Consider the following 15,668-nt stretch of genomic DNA (forward strand, 5'->3'; position numbering starts at 1 on the left):
ACCTCTCTTAACCCTGGGTAGCTACAGCCAGAAGGGAACAGACATTTGTTCTTGCCTGTATGGGCCTTGGCAGTGACCCCAGGCAGCAGCAGTGGAGAAGCAGCTTTGACTAGGCACTGTGGCTGACTCACCAGCACCCACTATCAGTAACTGGAGAGGACCCCTTTGGAAGAAATGAGTAACAGTGGGATCACTGGGGATATCTAGGGATAAGAACCTCAAGGGAAGGTTGGACTCTACTCGCTAGGTAGAGCTCAGAGTGGTATGAATTTTAACTTCAAAAAGCACATGACTTAAACTGACTTCATTTTGTTACCTATGCTGGTGAGGCGGGACATACAAGGTATACAGGCTTTCAGTCAAATGTGAGTGCTGTCTAACCTGGTCCCCAACAGGAGACCTTAGTTAGGTACCTGTCTGCCTTAGCTAGTCAATTAAGGGAGAATTTCATCTTTTTTACCTGCCTGGAATCTTCATGCATAACTTAAAAGCAAAAACAAGCATATTTAAATAATTGAAACCTTTAAAGAGGTGGCACACGTTTCCAGTAAGTTCAGGATTCTGTGGCTTGGGCTTCCTTTAATCACAGAGCTGTGTTAAATATACTTAAAACATTAAAAATCCTATACCATATAACTCGGAGGCAGTTGGCCCAGATTTGTCACCATGTCAGCATGGCTCTCTCCCTCTTCATTTTCAGCAATTCTTTCCTTTTTTTCCTTTATTGCTGAATAGCAGCAGCAGACCTGTTAGCAATCCTGATATCAGGAACTGTACAAAAAAAGTGTAACATTTTAAAAATCTAAGACTTCCTCCTACTCTCAGTCCCACTCTCAAAAGTTTTATTGACAGTTCTTGCGTACCCTTCCAGAATTTTCTCTGAATATACAAGCTAAACCTACATCTCTTTTCCCTACACACAAGGGATCATACCGTATTTCACTTACAAATGTGTGTGGAAATCATTCCTCAACAAAACATATGGATACATGTCATTCTAAGGGCTGAACCATAATGTATTTAACTTTCTCTAATTAATGGGCATCGGGCTGTTTCTAGTAATTTACTGTTACAAATAATGCTCTAAAGAACGTTTTCATCGAAGCATTTCTTTAAGACAAATTCTTGGAAATGCAATTGCTGGGTTGAAGGGTATGGCCATGTTTAACTTTGATAAATGCTGCCAAATTGACTACTGATTGCCTCACTGTGTGAGAGTTATTACTACTATAATCCAACTCTTATCATTCTGGGTTTTGTATTTTTCACAATAAAAAAAAAATCCTGTATTTTCTTCTAGTACTTTTAGTTGTGTTTTTTAAATACTTAAAAATCCATGATCCCAATCTCAGGATTGTTAGTGGGTCTTCTGCTGCTATCTGGGAAATAATTTTGGTGTAAGGGGATAGAGATGCAGCTTTTTTTTTTTTTTTTTTAATAACTATCCAGTTGTCCTAATACCACCTATGGAATAAACACACACACACACACACACCCCAGATTGCTTTCATCAGATATGAAATTCTCAAAGATTTTTTTGGATCTGGACTTTTTTTTTACTTCATGCCATTGATTTACTCCATCTCTATTTTCATTTCTTGTTGCTGCTGTAACAAATTACCATAACTTTGACCGCACATGGTGGCTCATGCCTGTAATCCCAGCACTTTAGAAGGCCGAGGAGGTGGATCTCTTGGGGTCAGGAGTTCAAGACCAGCCTAGCCAACATGGTGGCCAGGTATAGTATAGATGGAGTTCCATCTATACTAAAAAAATACAAAAAATTGGCCAGGTGTGGTGACACACACCTGTAGTCCCAGCTAATCGGGATGCTGAGACAGGAGAATCACTTGAACCTGGGAGGCAGAGGTTGCTGTGAGCTGAGATCACACCACTGCACTCCACGTGGGTGACAGAGTGAGACTCTGTCTCAAAAAGAACTCCCAAAAACCAAAAAAATTACCATAACTTTAGTGGCTTAAAAGAACACAAATTTATTATCTTACAGTTCTGGACATCAAAAATCCAAAATAGGTTGCCAAGCTGTGTTCCTTGAGGAGGCAGGCTCTAGGGGAGAATCTGTTCCCATGCCTTTTCCAGCTCCTGGAAGCCACCTGCATTCTTTGGCTCATGGCTCCCTCCCCCATCTTCAAACCTAGTAGCATGGCATCAAATTTCTCTCTCATCATCTTTTCTGCCTTTTTTTCTCCCTCTTGCCTCCCTTTTACAAGGATCTTTGTGATTGCATTGTGTCTACCCACATAATCCAGGATAATAGTCACATCTCAAAATCTTTAACTTAACCACATCTGCAAAATCCTTTTTGCTGTGCAAGCTAACACTCACAGGTTCTGTGGATTAGGGATCTTTGGAGGCCATTACTCTGTTGCTATGGTCTCTAATACCAAGCTCTTTTACTATTGGAATTTATAATGAGTTTTAATATCTGAAAGAGTTCATTGCTCCTTATGACTTCTTTTTCCAAGATGAACATACTTTTAATTATGTGAATTTAAAATATGTGAGTCCTTGATTGTTACTGAAATAAAAAATTACATTGACAGCATATATAGTGTACCTAGTATATCTGGTATAGATTATCTGAAAAAAATTATCCATTATAATTGTGTATATAGAATGTAATGTGTATATAGAAATGTGTTCTTAGGACACTGATTATACATATTATAAACTACTTAATCTGTATATATCTTCTTAATGTAAACATTAATGCAAATTAGTTCTCATAATTTTCATTCATTTAAAAAAATATATTGCTCACTTACTATTTGCTAAGCACAAGAGGTTGCCATTGCCTTCAAGTCAAGTATTTTTTATTCTTAGGATTGTGACTTATTAGTAGGTTGTGAAATCAATTTGGGGGATCATGACTAGCATTTTGAAAAAAAAAAAGGAACTGGAATAGACTAGAAAATATCAGAATGTATCGCACAACATGAAGATAAGCATTGTACTGTGAAGCTTTAACTTTGGTTATGTGTTTGAGCATTTGTGTGAATATAGGTTGCAATATAAAATCTTTTTTTCTTTCTTTTTTTTTTTTTTGAGACAGAGTCTCGCTTTGTCACCCAGGCTGGAGTACAGTGGTGCAATCTCGGCTCACTGCAAGTTCTGTCTTCCGGGCTCACGCCATTCTCCTGCCTCAGCCTCCCAAGTAGCTGGGACTACAGGTGCCCGCCACCACGCCCGGCTACTTTTTTGTATTTTTTAGTAGAGACGGGGTTTCACAGTTTTAGCCAGGATGGTCTCGATCTCCTGACCTCGTGATCCACCCTCCTTGGCCTCCCAAAATGCTGGGATTACAGGCATGAGCCACCATGCCCAGCCAAAATCTCTTTCTTTCTTACTCTGGATATGGTGGCCAAAAAAGTTTGAGAGCTTCTGGTCTGAAGGGAGAAATAATAACTAAATAAACAACACAAATTAGAATGAAGAGTGCTTTCATAGATTAAATTGTAAACTCCGTGAGGACAGAACCAAGGCTATTTCACTCCTCATGATTCCACCACAGCTTAAACTAATGTGTCCTATTAGAACATCAGCCCTCAGTTACTATTCTTGAATAGATGCATGAATGGTGTGGCCCTAGAGTGCTAGAGAAAGCCATGAAAAGAGATCAAACAACCAGCACATTCTATGCCTTACATTTTGCATGGTTTCCATTAGAAGTCTTAGACTGTGGGGACAAAGTTTGGTGAGGAAAATGATCTGATGTAATTAAAGACCACGCAAAGCCTGTGAAAGGGAACCTTGAGGGACCTTGAGTGACATCTAGTGGATTCTTTGACCACCGGGGAGACACCAGCCTAAGGAAATCTCTTTCCCATTAGGTGAAATATTATTGAATATGCTGTTTGCTTTTGAGAGACAGAGAGAGAGAGAGAGTCGGGCTTCATCCATCCATAGTGTGTAAATGTTACTTTATTTGTGGGTGAATGCTATAGGTTTATTAATCTGTGCCCTTTGTTTTGTATTGGCTTTGTCAATAGGAGCTTTATCATCAGATTGGAAAACCTTGATTAAGCTTCATGACTTTATAATGTGTTACTCACCACCTGGTACAGCACTGTCAGGTGTGTAATAAACGCCTGTTGTTAGCTGGCTGACATGCTTTAGTCATTCATTCAACCTGTGGTCATTGATTGGATACCACCCACATTAAGGATTTCATTCCTGGCCAGAAGTTAGAAACACCAAGGAAGTTTTTAGTAAATGCAGATGCCCTTGCCACACCCTAATCCCACCTCAATTCTCATTTAATTGGTGAGGGTCGAGCTGAAGCTTCTCTCTATAGAGAGATAGAATTTTTTTTTTTTTCAGCTCTCAAGGTGATTCTACTGTGCAGCAGGGTTGACATTTGGACAGGCACTGAATGTCATAGACCATCAATGTAAAACAGGGATCCCTACCCTCTATATTGGTACTTCTCAAACTATCTGGGGTGAAAGACCAGTCCATCATAGACCAATATTTTTGTAGAAATAAATTACTATAAAATGAAATGAAAAAACAAAGACATACAGCCTAATAAAAACAAATCCCAATATTTTATTACATTCAACAGAAATTAATTACTCTGTCAAATTTCTCTAAAATGTTCTAACTCTTACTCTCAATTTCTGGATTTATCTTGTTTTGGACCGGTGACAAACCATTTGCAGCATGGCACTTTGAGTCACAGTGCTCCCTGTTACATTCTAGATGGAGATGGAGGCAAGGAGAAGACAGAGGAGATGCAAAACACACAAGTAACAGTACTAGCAGGACACACAAATTGTTCTTATTGCATTTAAAAAGGAGGCCTGCTGACCTCTTAGTTAGTACCTTCCATGTGGCAGAGCCCCATGGAGCCACCAGGGCCCAGAGCCTAGTCCTTGGTTTTACAGAGCCCAAATTTTGATCTTGTCAGAACACACACATTAATCAGGCACTTGGCACTGTCCATATGCTAAACTGTTTTTAAGAAACTGGTTACAAAGTAAAATCACTCTCTCTTTGAAAGCAAATATGCCTTTGGAAGGGACCAGATACTGATGTTTGCTATAATGATAGCCTCTTTCCAGTATGAAGGTCTCCAGGCATGAGAAGTTATTTAGGGAACATAGAATGGAGATCTCTCCCAGCCCCACCATGGAGCATCCCCCTCTAGTGATGACAGTACTCGTGCCCAACTGATGCATGTGTCTGTCCCTTGGACAGTGCTTAAGAAGTACAGACAGACTTTGACAGCCTGTCACACTCCTAGGATGTTCCCTTCTGTCCATTGCCACCAAGCAGGCATGTTCAACCTACTGGTTTGAGTCAACACTTTCTCTGGTTTTAAAGCACTTCTAAGTATATTCCACATTGCTGTGATTGGACTTCAGTGATCCCCACATTATTATCAGCAATAGGTATGTCAACTATCTCCAGCACAGATTTGGTCCACAGATGACTCATCCATCCTGAGCTGGTCACTCCTTCTCACCTTTTTATATGCAGTCTTTTCCTTCTGCCTTTAATGTCCTGCCTTCCCTTTCTTTGCCAAACTCCTTCTCACCCTTCGGATTTCAGCTGTCAAATTGGCTCCTCCCAGAAGCCACCCTGACCTCTCATCACTCAAGGCTCAACTCTCTCTGCCCAAGCAAAGCACACAGCCCATGAGACTGCAATGGCCAGTTTCCTCTCTTCTCTCCAGTTGACTTTTGTGCTCCTTAGAATAGTGATTCTGGCTTTTGTTTACTCTTGGGTCCACCGAAGCCATACATGTTAGAGCCAAAAAAAAATTTTTTTTTTTTGAAATAAACGGATTTTTCCAGCAGCATTCTGGAAGGGTAATGTAATGGCAAGGGGTAGTAGGAGATATAGGCAACTTCTAATCTTGTGAAGCTTTGTGATGATGGTTGGGGGGAGAGGTACAGTGTTTCTTGAAAGTCAAGCTGAAGAGTATGAGCATTAACTGGTAGATGATGAAGGTGTGTAAGAAAGGGAGTATGATGATAAAGTGAATGATTTAAGAAAAATTCATATCATGGTATTGAGGAAGGAGAGATTACATTTGGGCAAGGATTGAACCTGGCACACCGGTTAAAACAGTGGTAGTATCTCCGCATGAGGGGTACCTCAGAATCACCTGAGATGCTACATCAATACCCTTCCTTTCCCCACCCAGTTCCGATGTGTCACCCACACCCTTCTAGGTCCCATCCCTGGTTAATAATCACTGCCATGGGAACCTCTGCACTGAGGGGAGTCTGTTCTATGCCTAAGGTGTAGGGGAAGGAAATTCAGAAGTCTGTTGTAATCTTGTAGATGTGAGATACTAGAGATTTGATGTGTTATCATCACATATTTAACCAGTTTAAATAATGATTCCAATTTTATATGTGAACTTTTGCTGGAGGTAAAGCAAAATTTATAATAGATTGTAACAAATGGTGATCTTAAAAGCTTATTGCTAGTCACTTGACTAAAATTTTTATTAATTTTCAGTAAAGGCTGTTGGCTCCCCTATTTATTATAGTTCCTGAATTTTCTACTGAATGCTGACAGATTAACCCAGCATTTTACTGTGGCCTAATAATTTTCATTGGAAAAACCAACTAAGTTATCTAAACAATTTGTAAGCATTCAGCAAGTTACATACATTTTTATTCTTCAATCTGAAGGTCCGGGACCGCATTAAAACAAAAGTTAAGGTTGTGCTTCACTCTTTTTAGGTTAACTTTCTCAGAATTAAAAGACAAACTGCCCGTTATGAGTGAGACAAACGTTTCTTTGATTAAAATCAGTGACTTACAAAGTCTTGCAATTGCCGGTTCAAGTTTGCCACTTCTAGTTTTTAACTACTTTAGGTTCTTCTCCTGTCAATACTAGCACTAAGGATTACTGAAGTCACACAGTTTAGAACCCGACTTTCTTTACTTTATTTTTTTCGAGATGGAGTCTGGCTCTGTCCCCAGGCTGGAGTGCAGTGGCACTATCTCAGCTCACTGCAAGCTCCGCCTCCCAGGTTCAAGCAATTCTCCTGCCTCAGCCTCCTGAGTAGCTGGGACTACAGGCGCCTGCCACCATGCCTGGCTAATTTTTGTATTTTTAGTAGAGACGGGTTTTCACCGTGTTAGTGGTGGTCTCAATCTCCTGACCTCGTGATCTGCACATCTTGGCCTCCCAAAGTGCTGGGATTATAGGCGTGAGCCACTGCGCCTGGCCTAGAACCCAACTTTCTATCTGAGCATCAGATTTCAGAGAGAGAGAGAAAAGAGAGAGAGAGTTGTAGGTGGAGGGCAGAGCAAGGCTTAAACCTGAGGCTTAAATTTTGTGTGCCTTATTCCTTCTTATTAATGACAATCTGACTATGAGGCCAGTCCAAACAGGTGTATGTACCTTCCTGAAATACAGACCCAGGTGTCCTCTGGTGTGCAAAAAAAGATACTATAATAATAAGAAAATCACATATAAATGGAATTTTCAATTACAGGAACTTGAAAGTACAGATGAGTCATAAAGATTTAATCCAATAGGAATTTGTAGGCTGTTAAAATCAAATTTAGAATGAAGTGAAGGGATTACGGAATGGGCAAAAGATATACAGAATATTTAACAAATCAATCTCAGAGAACATCAATTTCCTTTATTGCCCCTACTTCTATACTGCTTGTTCTCAGATCCTTGTTAATCCTGAAAGGGAATCAGCGGGCAGCCTGTGTCTGCTGTGGGGCGTAGGGTCCAAAGAAATGCTCTTAGTCATTTTGTATTCACAATGTTTCATTTCTTGGGAACTGATGAAAACTTATTCTAAAAGCCAAGTTGGGGTCGGGGGAGAGAGGACAAGAACAAGTGCTCTGGCAGGCTAGAAATAACTTACAGAATCAATAATTTCCAAGTTTCCGACAGAGCCAGGTTAAGGATGTTGAAATTGCAGCAGTTGTACCTACGTGCCAAAGCTGACACACACATCCGTAGACAAATGCACACTTATAATTCAGGATGAGTTGAATTGTCAAGGGTCCTCCATCCCAGGACTTAAAAAAAAAATCCTGGGAGAACAATTTTGATGCCCGAGAACAGGGAATAAATAAATTTAGTTATGGTTTAGCCATGCACATATAGAATGCTATTCAAGTGTTAAAAATAATATTTATAAATAAGTTTTACTGACATGAAAAAATACTTATGCAATATTAATTTAAAAACTGCAAAATTAGTATATGTAGTATTAACTCTGCTTAAGAATGACATGCATAGGGAGGGATGAACAGGTGCCGCACGGGATTTTAAGGCAGGAAATTATTCTGTATGATACGATAATAGTGGATACATATCAGCATGCATCTGTTAAAACCCATTGAATGCACAACACAAACAGTGAAACCTAATGTCAGCTCAGACTTAATGTATCAATATCAGCTCCTCAGTTGTAAAAAACACACCACACTAATGCCTGATATTAACAATAGGGGAAACTAGGCGAAAGGGGAGGGGAGAGGGGATATATGGGAACTCTTTGTACTTTCTGCTCAGTTTTTCTGTAAACCTAACAGTGCTCTAGAAAATAAAGTCTATTGATTTTTTTAAACTGTATTTTTAAAAGACTGGAGGGAAATACAACAAAATGTCAGCCAGAGTGTGCCATCCTGTAAGACAGTGATAGGCTCAGATTGCCTGAGATCAAATTCTGTCTCCTCTACTTATTGCTTAAAGTATTTGAACTATCTGTGTTTCAGTTTCCCTGTCAATTAAAATGGGAATCATGATAGTACTTATCTCATAAGATTTCTCCAGTAAATCCATATTATTTTGATAATTATGAAAAACTATAAATGCATTGTATTATAGATTTTATATATATGGAAAATTATGTGTGTATGTAGTTTGTATTAGTTGTCTATTGCTGCTTAGCAAGTTACCTTGGCATAAAACCCCAGTAAACTGTTACCTCACAGTTTCTGTGGGTTGGGAAAGTGAGAGTAGCTTAGCTGGGTGGTTCTGGCTTAAGGTCTGCTGTGAGGTTGTGGCCAGGGCTGCTATCATCTGGAACTGAAGGCCAGAATGGGGCTGGAGGATCTGTTTCTGAGATGGCTCACCGCATGGCTGGCCAATTGGTATGGGCTTTTGGCAGAAGGTGAAATTCTCCATAGTGCTGTTTGAGTGTCCTCACAACATGAGGGCTGCCTTCGTGCAGAGAAAGCGATCCCAGAGAGGGCAAGGTGGGAGCCTCCATAATTTTTTATGCCCTAGCCTTGGAAGTCACTCACCATCATGACTACAATATTCTATTTGTTACAAAGTCAGACATACACATTGTAGGAGAGAATGACACAAGGGTGTAAACACCAGAAGGCAAGGATTAGGACCATTGTGGAGGCTGGCTACCACACATGTACATATGTGTATATCTGTATGAGTCTATGTGTCTGTATATGCCTGTGTCCGTGTGTGTGTGTGTGTGTGTATTTATCACCCTGCTGAAGCATTATCCCCGTGCACCTGCATGTACATTCTTGTCTTGTGTATTCTATTGAAGCAACCCCCAGTGCTTTTTTGGCTGCCTAGCACTTGGTCCTAGCAACCTCTTTCTGTCCTTCCTTCTTTCCCTCTCCTCCTCCTCCCTTTCTTTCTTCAAGAGTTGCTCATTGTATACCTATTAAGTGGCAGCGAGCCATCTCTGCCCACCCCTTTGACTCTATCTCTCCTGCCCTTGCCCTCTATGCCTGCCTGTTCTCAGATGCCCCTCCACCCTCCACCCCAGCTCTGGTCCCTGCCCACCCTCCACCCCATCTGTGCATGGAGTACTCAGAAAGCCTAGGCTAGCTGCAGATCCCTTGTTATGCTAATGCATCAGTCCTCCTGTTCCCGTTAACAGGCAGCTGAGACTGAGTGTGGTGCTTAGCACAATAGCTGGGAAATCACAGAAAAACACACCCAGAACAGCTCAAGAGGGACTATTCACACAGATCAAAGAGCCTAATATTTTATTCTGAGGTTTTCATTCTCTTATAACCATAAAACTCCGAAGTTCAATAAAAAGTCAGCTTGGATAGCTTACTATGATTATTAACAATAGACTACTAATAAACACAGGGTCTGTAAGGCACTTAGGGGTTCACAAAGGGAAACAGCTGAGACACACAGGTCAGCCTCAGCCTCCTCAGTTCAGCGGGGCGGGGGGGCGGGGGGTGGCGGTCCTAAGAGACCTGCACATAGGCGGAGAAGAAGCAAAAATTAACAAAAGAATCCAAGAGACTGAGATAGTCCCTTCTGCATTTGGCAGAAAACCTAAAATACAGTGGCTCATACAAGGAGAGGTTCATGTCCTTGTCCTGTGAATAACTGAGGGAGGCACTCCTGGGCTGGCACAGTGGCCCTGCTCTGTGACGTCCTCAGGCACCCAGGCTCTTTCCAGCTCCTGCTCTGCGATCCCTCGGGTGTGGCTCTCATCCTCATGGTCTAAATTGGTGATTAGGTCTCCAATACATCCATATTCTAGGCGGCCACTGGAGGAAGAGACAAAGAAATGGGGGCAAAGGCCGGTGCCTGCAGCTCAAAGGAGAGTTTCCTGAAGCTGGCACATGTCACTTCTTCACTGGCCAGGGCTCAGTCACGTGGCCACACCTTGAGGCAAGGGAGCCTGAGAAGTGTGACCTCTACTGCAGGGCTACAGTGTTCCCAGCTGAAATGTGGGGCTTCTGTACTTCTAATACTGAGGGAGAGGGGAGATTGGGAACTGGGAAATCCGTAGCAGCATCTGCCACAGTGGAGAAGGATGAATCACTGGCAATCCAGACCTTAGGCTCCTCCCCATTCTAGCACATCTCCATCTCCCTCTCATCCATAGCATTTCCACTATGTGTCACAGTTGACAAAAAGCTGTCATGTATCGGACCCATTTTAAATGTACAGCATTTTGAGTTTATTAATGTATTAAAAATATATTACGTACAAGGCAAGCATGTCCATTGGCGACTGCTCCCAAGCTTGGGCCCTCCCCATCGGCCATGAGTTGACTGCTATGGTCAGGTTGGCATGTGTTCTTCCCAGGCTTTTTCTACCAGGCATGCCTTGAAGAGCTGCTGCTAGCATTGGGGAGAGGTCTGAGGTCTCCACAGAAGGGGCTCTACACCCTGTGCCTAGCATCCAAAGACAGTTACTTAAACCACCAGACAACATCCCTCCACCTGTTCCTTGCTGCCTTCTCTCAACCCTCCTGGTCTTCACTGAATCCTCACGTGGCCCCACCAGCTTGGAGATCTGGGCCAGTTGCTCTGGTTGAAGCAGGCTTTCTGCTTAATTTTCATTTCTCCTTCCTGGATCAGGTCTTTTACCAAGCAACTGTCAGGATAACACATGCCCTAGCCCCATCTTAACCTGTGCTCTGAGCCTCCCTTTCGACCTGGACAAACTGGGTTGCCCTCCTCAGCAGGGACAGCATCTGCACACTGGCAACCGTTATTGAGTGTTTGCCCCCTGCCAGGCACTGCTGTCTGCACTTTGAAGGTTTTAACTCCTTTGCTCCTCTCACCCACACAGCTAGTAAGCACAGCTTTGCTAACAATGCCAGGCTCTGATCCTGTCTTGGAAATACTGGTTCTGTGGAAGGAAGTTGAGCTGTGGAGTACAACAGATTTATCTGTTGTATGTTCTTAGGCAAATTACTCCACCTCTAAAAATGGATTATTGACACCTGCAAAGTATGAGGAACATTAAAAGAGATGGCATACAAAGCACTTAGCCTAGTGCCTGGTACACGGTGTTATTAATTAATAGCAGCACTTGTTTGTGAAGATAAAAAGTAATTCAATAGTGTCCAACGGGAGAGTAGATTATTTTAAGATCCTTCCCAGTACTCCATCAAGCCATTGCAGAGTGCCTGGGGTGGGGAGGAAATACCCTTCCATGTCCTGTCTCTTCAACCACTGGTTATCCTTGCTACTACAATTGGGTCTTTGCCCTAAGATTTTTCCCTTTTTCTTGTAGTGCTTTAAGACATTTCTGATGTAAGTATGCTTTGGTAGTAAACTGAGAACTTTTCCAAGTCTGTTTGGGCTTGCAGCATTTGGAATTATCGTGCATATCAGAATCTTTCCACATATGAATGTTTTATATGCTTAGGTAATAAGAAAGGGAAGGAAAGATTTTACAGAATCACAGATGTAGTCTTAATGGGAAAAGAGCAGGAGAAACATCAACCAAAAAAGGAGAGAATTGGAACTATATCTTCAATAGGGAAGAGGGAGCATGTGTCGCTGTAAAGTGTGATCACTGTGGTGTGCCTTTTTTGTTGTTGTTGTTCTAAGCATACCAGAATCTACACATTCAAACTGGTACAGTTTTCCAGCTTAGTTATTTGGGGAAGTTATATGTGTTTCCAACAACTTGACAATTTCTCAAATATTATCAACTGATATTTTATCACTACCATCCAGGTTCCTATATGAAGAGGGTGCCAATATCTGTCCCTTGTAGGTACTCTGTCATCCCAACCCGTATTCTTAACCAGTTCTGGTTGAAGAAGAACATAAACTAGGACTTCTAAACCCACCAGCGCTCGGCTTAGTTAAGTGCCTTCTCTGTGCCAGGCACCATGCCAGGATCTGGGTTTGCAGAGATAAATATAACACAGTCCCTGCCCTAAAGGATTCTGGAGACCAGAGAAGGGATGATCTAAAAGCCTGTACACTCATTCTCCCTCTCTTTGCAAGGGGTAAAATTTCCAAGTGTTCATGGAATTGAGACCAAGCAGTGAGAGAACTGTCTGTATTGACATAAAGCACACACTCCAGTCCCTGAGAAACACCACTACAGTCATCCTGGGGCACCTACGGTTGTTGCCCGATTGGCAAAAATCCAAACCAAGAAGAACTAGGTAACTGCTGTGGCTGTGGAGCACTTTGCTCCGGCTAAAAGTCAAGTTTACCTACAGGGCAGCCGCAAGTGCCTCTGGCTTGAAGCTCCTCCAGAATGAAGGCATCGTCAAATGGCAATTTTGAAAAAGGCAAAAATATCAATCTCTTTGAAGTGATTTCTAAACTCCTTAATTTACAGAATGATAGATTTAATTTTGGTCTGATTTATTTTGGTACCAATGATGTCAAAGCAATTTGTTCCTGGATCAATTCAGTGAAGAGACAGCATCTTCAATGTATCAAGAGGTTGGTTTTGTGTGTGTGGTAGAGGACATTCTATTGCTTTAATACTAACATTCTAGAAATTAGTCCTTATATTTTATGTTCCCTCCAAATCATTTGTAACATATTTATTAAAAACTCCAGATGTACTTTCTGGTACATACAGTTAAAATAAATGCATTAATTTAAACGATCAACAGTCATGAAGAGGCAGGGTCCCTTAGTGGGTAGGCATATAGTTTCTGGGCCAGGTGTGTTGGCTCACGCCTATAATCCCAGCACTTCAGAAGCCCTAGGCAGGTGGATCACTTGAGGTCAGGAGTTCAAGACCAGCCTGGCCAACATGGTGAATCCCCATCTCTACTGAAAATACAAAAATTAGCTGGGCATTGTGAAATGCTCCTGTAATCCCAGCTACATGGGAAGCTGAGGCAGGAGAATCGCTTGCACTCGGGAGGCAGAGGTTGCAGTGAGCCAAGACCGCGCCACTGCACTCCAGCCTGGGTGACAGAGCAAGACTCTGTCTCAAAATACAAAACAAAACAAAAAGAGTATAGTTTCTAGCATTACCCTGCAATGATTCAAATCTCCCTCTGCCACTTACTATCTGTGTGATTTTGGACGGGCTATGCAAACCCCCTGTGCTTGTTTCTCCATCCATAAAATAAGAATAATGGTATCTACCTCATAAGATTTTTATGAAGATCAAAGGAACTAACAACATAAAGCACCTAGAACCATCCTGGCACAGAGTAAGATCTGCTCTATAAGTAGTAGCTGTTATCATTGATGGGACACTTACCATATGCCATGCCTGTTATATATATCACTGAATTTACACCTCCCAACTCCCCTCTGAGCAAGTATTAGTATCCCCATTTAGCATATAAGGAAACTTGAATTTAGAGGTTTCAACAATTCAAATCAGACACAGTGTTTCAGACTGAAGCTTAGTCACATCATTACATAATGGTCTTCCAAAATGGAGCTGGACAAATCAAAGAGTGTTATAAAAATGCAAGCAACCCAACTTATTAAAGGTAAAACATTTTACCTATTAAAATGCAGTGTCATGTCTTTCTGTGTCCAGCTAGCGTGGAGAGAGCCTAAGCCAGTAAGGCTGAAAAGATGGGCTGTCTCTGCATTTCTATGTCGTGAATTTTGTGTTGGCATCAGAGAAGAGCCATAGAAAGCCTCTGCAGAGTGGAGAAATGAGCATCTCTGTATTTTATAAAGACCACCACCATGATGGTGACACATAGACTGAGGGGGAGGGTGAACATAAAGGTGGGGGATCAGTTTCAGGCCCTTGTAATAACCCAGAGAGTTATGATATATGTTTGAGCCTGGGTGGAAGTTGTGGATATACAAGAGAACAGAGATACCTGAGATACTAAATAAATAGAAACAATATGACTTGATCTATTTATTACATGGTGGAACCCAGGTTTCTGGCTTGGCCAAGTGGCTGGATAGCTGGTAGTGCCAGTCACCAAGATCAGGAGGCACAAGAGAAAAGGCAAGTAAGAGAGTATCATGAGTCCATTTAGGAGAAATTGAGCCGTGCGTGGGGACTAACACTGGCAATCCCAGCATTTTGGGAGTCCGAGGCAGGAGGATCAGGAATATGAAACTGGTCTGGGAAACATATAAAAACCATCTCTTAAAAAAAAAAAAAAAGCCAGGCATGGTAGTGTGTGCTTCTAGTCCTAGCTACTTGGGAGGCAGAAGTTAGAGGATTGCCTGTGCACAGGGATTTGAGGCTGCAGTGGGCTATGATGGGGCCACTACACTCTAGCCTGGCAACAGAGTGAGACACTGTTTCTAAATACATAGAAGTAATTGAACTTGAGGAGCCTGTGAAATTCTATCCAAAAGTCAATTAAACCTAGAGATCTGCAGCTCAGGTCTCCAGCCTGCACTGGAATTAGAGATCTGAGAGGTAGTGCACGTCATAAGGATAGTGTCTGGAGAGAGAAGAAAGGAAGTAAAGGGAAGAACTCTGAGAATAAGCCCCAACATTTGGGAATAGGCCCCTGTAGTAAACCAGCCTGGAGACTGAGCAGCCAGAGAGCTCAGCAGAGGATGAGGAGAGAGTAGGGCCCCAGGCACCAAGGGAGGAGAGCCTTGGAAGACTGTGGAGGGGTTGACAGTGCTATGTGCCACAAAGCTGAGTAAGCTGTGAGTGGAAAAGTATTCTAGGGAGTGGGGAACTTAATATTCATTCATGACCTTTGCCAGACAGTTTCAAGGGAGAAACTAGGGTGGAAGCCAGATGTCAGGGAGTTGAGGAGGGAGTGGGAAGTGGGGACTTTAAATGACGACAGGTGACAAGGCACTTAGCTGATTAAAGAAGGTGAGAGAAATAGAAAGAGGGGGCCGGGCGCGGTGGCTCAAGCCTGTAATCCCAGCACTTTGGGAGGCCGAGACGGGTGGATCACGAGGTCAGGAGATCGAGACCATCCTGGCTAACACAGTGAAACCCCGTCTCTACTAAAAAATACAAAAAACTAGCCGGGCGAGGTGGCGGGCGCCTGTAGT

The sequence above is a fragment of the Macaca mulatta genome, chromosome 12 (genome assembly GCF_049350105.2).
Source record: "Macaca mulatta isolate MMU2019108-1 chromosome 12, T2T-MMU8v2.0, whole genome shotgun sequence".
NCBI lineage: Eukaryota > Metazoa > Chordata > Mammalia > Primates > Cercopithecidae > Macaca > Macaca mulatta.